Below are 6,292 nucleotides of genomic sequence, written 5' to 3' on the forward strand. Positions count from 1 at the left end.
TTTGATTGCTGTGATGGTCTTACAGCTTGATCTTTTCCTGCTCAACTTCATTTTCTCTTTTTTATTCTACTTATGGCAATTCTCTATGCACCTCATTCTCTTCTATGGTGGTTTATGTTGGTGCTAAATCCTAAATAAAATCATAGGCACTAGAACTTGAATACTTCATGAGTTTTTTAAAGTCTTTTATTGTCTACTTTTCCTAGAATACTACATCCTTACTTCTAATAACCTTCTTTTCCTTTGGATCTTATTATCTGTATACAAGTTCTTCATTTCCATATCTAATAAAGATGCATGCAGTAGCCTTTAAGTCAAGCTTTTGCCTAAATTCCTTGGATACATGTGCAAAGGCTAAAAATTCAACTACTTTGAAGTGAGAGCCGGAAGGATTCTAATTAGACCATACTTTCTCCGAAATTTCAAAATTCATTAGTTTCTAACAGTGATATGTTGATCAAATAGCTGGTGGTACGAACAGTTTCTCCTTAGAATGGCTTTATCAGCTTAACCATACCGACCATGCTTTTGATCTTTTCCATAATTGTCTTGTTCATTCCTTTGGTTATTACATTATGCTGTGGGTTGTGGGGGATCATCTTCTTATGTCGAATACTATATCCCTTATAGTATGCATCAAATTCTTTGAAAATATATTCATCTCCATTGTTTTAGCAAAGACACTTAAGATTCTTTCCTATCTCCTGCTCTACCATGGCACAGAATTGCTTAAAGTGATCTAAAACATGGTCATTTGTTTTCAAGAAATAAACCTGTATCTTTCGAGAAGCATCATCGATAAAGATAAGGAATATCTGTTGCCATATAATGATTCCACCTTCAAGGGATCACAAATATCAGAGTGTATCAGACTCTGATATTGTCATTGAAGAAGACTTAAATGTAGCTATGTGTTTGATGCGAACCCGCCCGAGCTCGCACAACCGACGACTCACTGGGGTACTGATCCGATACGGATGAAGACTGGACTGATCACTAGGGCTCAACCTAAGAGGTTTAAGGACAACGTTGCTGCCTTTATCCAGAAAGTATTTCATTCTCAAAAGGGCTTGTCCATACCTAAAGATAAAAGACATGTTTTAAGTATCCAAGTGGTGGAGGCTGATACATCGAATACCCATATATCGGATATTTTATATCGGACACCCTTGCATCGGACATCGGAGCCTTGCCTCGGACATCTGACCTAGGACTTCGGACATCGGACGTAACTTAGCTCAGACAAACATCAGTTAGCTCAGACAGATATAAGTTATCTCGGATAGACATTGGTTAGCTCGGACAGATATAAGTTAGCTCGGACATCAGGCAGACATAAGTTAGCTTAGTTGTCAAACTAGTCGACTCGTTTTCTGATTTGCATTTGACTTTTCTATTTGGGTTTTTATGTATTTATTTTTTGGACAAATAACTTTAGGAAGGTTTTTATTTTATTCTTTCCATTGTAAATCAATTAATTCCTAATTTAATATAAAGGAATTAATTAATCAAACTTAGATTAGGAAAGGAAGTATAGTTTCGGACAACTAGGTTTCTTTATGTGTGTGTCTTGTTTTACCTAGGGTTTTTAGGGTTTATTTTATTTCTTTCAAAGCCTATTTAAAGGCTTATGTTTCAATAAGAACACAACTTTGATTTGATAAAGAAAATACTTGTGAGATTAATTATCTCTTTGTTCTTTGAGAGCACCTAAAACACCATTAGAGAATTGGTTGTTTTAGCTTGACTTATCAATAGGTTTTCCATCCCCTATTGTGGCATCTACATTATACCAAGGTTTGTAACCATAGGTTGGTTAGGGGTTGAGGTCTATTCCATTAGAACTTGAACTTAATTGAGATCCGGGCTAATATAATACTAGTTTAGGAGCAGGTCGTCCTAGGTTCGTATCATTTGGTATCAGAGCTAAATTTTGTTCAGGTTTAATCTATCTTTATTTGCTTTATTTGTTTGTGTTATTCTAAAATTTTAGCATTAGGTTAAGGTTGCATCCATCCCATACATGTTCTGCATCTTAAACAAAAAAAAAAAAAAAATTTCATTCCTAGTTGAATTAGGATTTCCTAGTTTTATCGTATTTTTGTTTCCTAGTTTGTTGGTTGTTTTTCATCATTGTCTTGTTAATTTTGGTTTTTGTTGATTTTTATTTGCTGTGTTAGTCTTAAATATTTGCATTCATATATTAAAAAAAAAAAAAGGAGTTTGCGGCAACATTTATAAAAAGAAAAAAAAAACTGCACATTTGTGTTTATTTGGAGGTCACGAGTTTGGTGAATTTTTGGAGTTGGAATCGTAAATTTGTTGTTTATTCTTGCCACTGCAGTTGTGTCTGATATTCAGTGAGTGAAAAAAAAAAAAAAGAAAAAGAAGAGAAGAAAGCCGAATATAAAAAAAATATATTTCCGTTTGTTGGAGTTTGATTTGTTTGCTGGAAATTTGTTGGAGTTGTTGGTTTTTTGATTCAATATTTGAGTTGCTGGGGAATTAATTTTTGCTGCTGGATATTTGGATTTTGGGTGCTTAAATTATTTGGACTAAAATTAGATAAGGGAACTGATACAAAACTTGAATTATAAGAACAACAACCAACACTATTCTATATTTTTGTTCTCTTTGATTCTTGTTCGTATTTGAATTTTTTTTTCTTGAATTTTATTCTTGAACTCATAAGCTATTACCATCTGGTCCAGTTCTTCAAAATTCCAAATTTTTCTCATTAATTTGCTGTATTTTGTCTAGAAAAACCGAAATAGGTATTTTCATTCCGTTCGGTATTTGTTTATTTTTGCTTACTGTTTTGTTGATAAGTTTAATTAAAACATACTAGTGATCTAATTGCTGTTTTGTGGGTGTTTTAATTAGAACTTTGAGACAATTCATTGAGTGGAAAAAGGCAAGAGTGTGTGAGCTTAAAAGAGGATAAAAGCGAAAACTAGTGTGCAAACACGAGTGTCGAGACCTTGTTTGAGTGAAACACGTGAGGGAGTGAATACTGTGAGGATTTATTGTATTTTTGTAGTATTTTACTAACATGGCAAATTCTAGGATAAGAAGAGGAGATCCACCCTTGAGGATCAATGAGGAAGAGTCCGTAGCATTCCATGGCGATGCTCGAGCTACCGGGAGTGGAGACCAAGTGGACATGAGAGTTGTTTTGGAGTCAATATAGAGGGTTAGTGCTCAAGTTGAGCATGTGAATCAAAGAGTGGGAAGACTAGAAGCCTCACAAGGAATGCCGAGCACAAGAAATAGGCAAGAATTCCATGGAGGACGAGGCCGAGGACGAGGAGGTCAAGAGAGACCGAGAGAAGAATTTGATGAGGAGCCATTTGGTGGAGTCTTTGAGGAAGGCATGGATGAAACCTTTGCTGTCCTAGAGAGAGCTGGCCGTGGAAGGTATAGGAGGGAAGAAACAGATGACAATCTTAGCAATATCAAGATCAACATCCCACCATTCATGGAAAAAAGTGATCCTGAGGCATATTTGGAGTGGGAAGAAAAGATGGAGATGATATTCGACTGCCATAATTATTCGGAGGGCAAGAAGGTGAAGATGGAAGCAATGGAGTTTGGTCATTATGCACTCCAATGGTGGACAAATGAGCAAAGCACCAGGAGGAGAGTTGGTGATAACTTGATCACAACATGGCAACAAATGAAAGGAGCCATGAGAAAGCGGTTGTGCCATCACATTACCATAGGTTGCTGCATCAAAGGCTTCAATATTTGTCTCAAGAAACTAGGTTTGTGGAGGATTATTACAAAGAGATGGAGATGCTCATGATGAGATTAAACATGAGGGAGGATAGGGAGGCCACAATGGCAAGATTTCTTGGAGGGTTAAAAAGTGACATTGCCAACCAGCTTGAGTTACAACAATACTTGGAATTGGAGGAGATGTTGCATGTAGCAATTAAGCTTGAGAACTAATTTAAGAGGAAGGGTATCAGCACACGGTTTGGAGGAGTTTTTAGCAATGGAAGGACAAGTTCAAGTGGCTGGAAAAACAATTCCACTTATGAAAGCAAGCTGAAGCTGAAACTTGGTGAAGAAGCTACCAATCGGCTGAGAAGAGAATTTAAAGCCGAATCTGCCCAAGCCATTAAAGGTGAGGTAAAATCTAAACCTAAACCTCAAAAGTCAAGAGAAATTATTTGTTTCAAGTGCCAAGGAAGAGGACATATAGCCAGCCAATGCCCGAATAGAAGGATGATGGTAATTAAGGGTAATGGAGAGGTGGAATCCGAAAGTGAGGCTGAAATCGAACAAGAAGATGAAGGACTTAATGATGAGGCCGAACCATTAAACACATCAAATGTTGAGCTAAATTTGGTCTCAAGGAGGGTACTTTCTATTTACAAGGATGAAGAATAAATTCAACGAGAGAACATCTTCCATACTCGTTGTGAATTACAAGGTAAAATTTGTAACATGATTGTAGATAGTGGGAGTTGTACTAATGTAATAAGTAACCTTGTAGTTGATAAATTGGGCTTAAAAATAATAAAACATCCTAAACCATATAGATTACAATGGCTTAATCATAGTGGTGAGATGAAAGTAAACAAACAAGCCAAGGTAAAATTTAATATAGGTAGATATGAGGATGTAGTTTTATGTGATATTGTACCCATGATTGCTGGACATATACTATTAGGTAGACCATGGCAATTTGATAAAGATGCTACTCATTTTGGTTGAGAAAATAGTATTGTTTTCAGGTTTAAAGGGAAGAAGATCAAGCTGGAACCATTATCTCCTAAAGAGGTTTACAAAGACCAATTACAAATGCAACAAAGGAGAGAAGCCAAAAAGCTCAAGGAAAAAGCAAGTATGGCACCAACGGCTTCACCATCCTTTCAAGAAGGTAAGAATGAGGTTGCTAACCAAGATAAGGTTTCTAAGACTCATATTGAGTGGAAAGATCAAGGAAAAGCCGAAAGAGAGGGGAAAGATAGTGGCAAACCCGAGAGCTTGGAGAAGGAAGAAAAATCCGAAGGTTTGCGCCAATCCAAGGGGAAAAAAGAGAAAGAAAGAAAAGAAAGGTTAAGTAGCAAATTTTATTTGAGTTTAGGGGATACTAATAAGGTTATTGAGTGTAAGAAACCTTTTCTGGTCATGATTTATAAAGAAAATTATTTTAATGATCAAACTAACTTTGAAAACTTGAATTGCCAAGTTCAATGATTTCACTTTTGAAGGAATTTGGAGATGTCTTCCCAAATGAGATTCCAAGTGGACTACCACCTATTCGAGGGATAGAACATCAAATTATCTTTGTTCCAGGGGCTGCCATACCAAATAGACTAGCTTATAGGAGCAATCCCGAAGAAACAAAGGAGCTGCAAAAACAGGTAAGTGATTTACTTGACAAAGGTTATATTCGTGAAAGTTTAAGTCCATGTGCTGTACTTGTTTTGTTAGTGACAAAAAAAGATGGTACATAGAGAATGTGTGTTGATTGTAGGGCTATAAATAACATTACCATCAAATATAGACATCACATTCCTAGATTAGATGGTATGCTTGATGAGTTGCATGGTGCATGTTTACAAAAATTTGGGAGATACTATTTGCTAATATCAAGAAGTTTGATGAACTTGTATTTCAAGTATTTGTTGTGGTATATTTGACCCAGGAGGTTGGTTTTGGTTTCAACCAAAGAAGGAGAGGATTCCCGAACAAAGGAAATCAAAACTCATGCCAAGGGGCGATGGATCTTTTCTAGTTTTGGAGAGGATAAATGACAATGCCTACAAACTTGATTTACCGGATGAGTATAGTGTTAGTGCCACCTTTAATGTTGCTGATTTATCTCCTTTTGCTGCAGGTGATGACTTCGATTTGAGGACAAATCATTTTCAAGAGGAGGGGAATGATGCGAACCTGTCCGAGCTCGCACAACCGACGACTCACTGGGGTACTGATCCGATACGGATGAAGATTGGACCAATCACTAGGGCTCAACCTAAGAGATTTAAGGACAACCTTGCTACCTTTATCCAGAAAGTAATTTATTCTCAAAAGGGCTTGTCCATACCTGAAGATAAAAGACCTGTTTTAAGTATCCAAGTGGTGGAGGCTGATACATCGGATACCCATATATCAGACATTTTATATCGGACACCCTTTCCTCGGACATCTGATCTCGGACTTCGGACATCGGAGCCTTGCCTCGGACATCTGACCTAGGACTTTGGACATCGGACGTAACTTAGCTTGGACAGACATCGGTTAGCTCGGACAGACATCAGTTAGCTCGAACAGATAT

The sequence above is a fragment of the Ziziphus jujuba genome, chromosome 1 (assembly GCF_031755915.1).
Source record: "Ziziphus jujuba cultivar Dongzao chromosome 1, ASM3175591v1".
NCBI lineage: Eukaryota > Viridiplantae > Streptophyta > Magnoliopsida > Rosales > Rhamnaceae > Ziziphus > Ziziphus jujuba.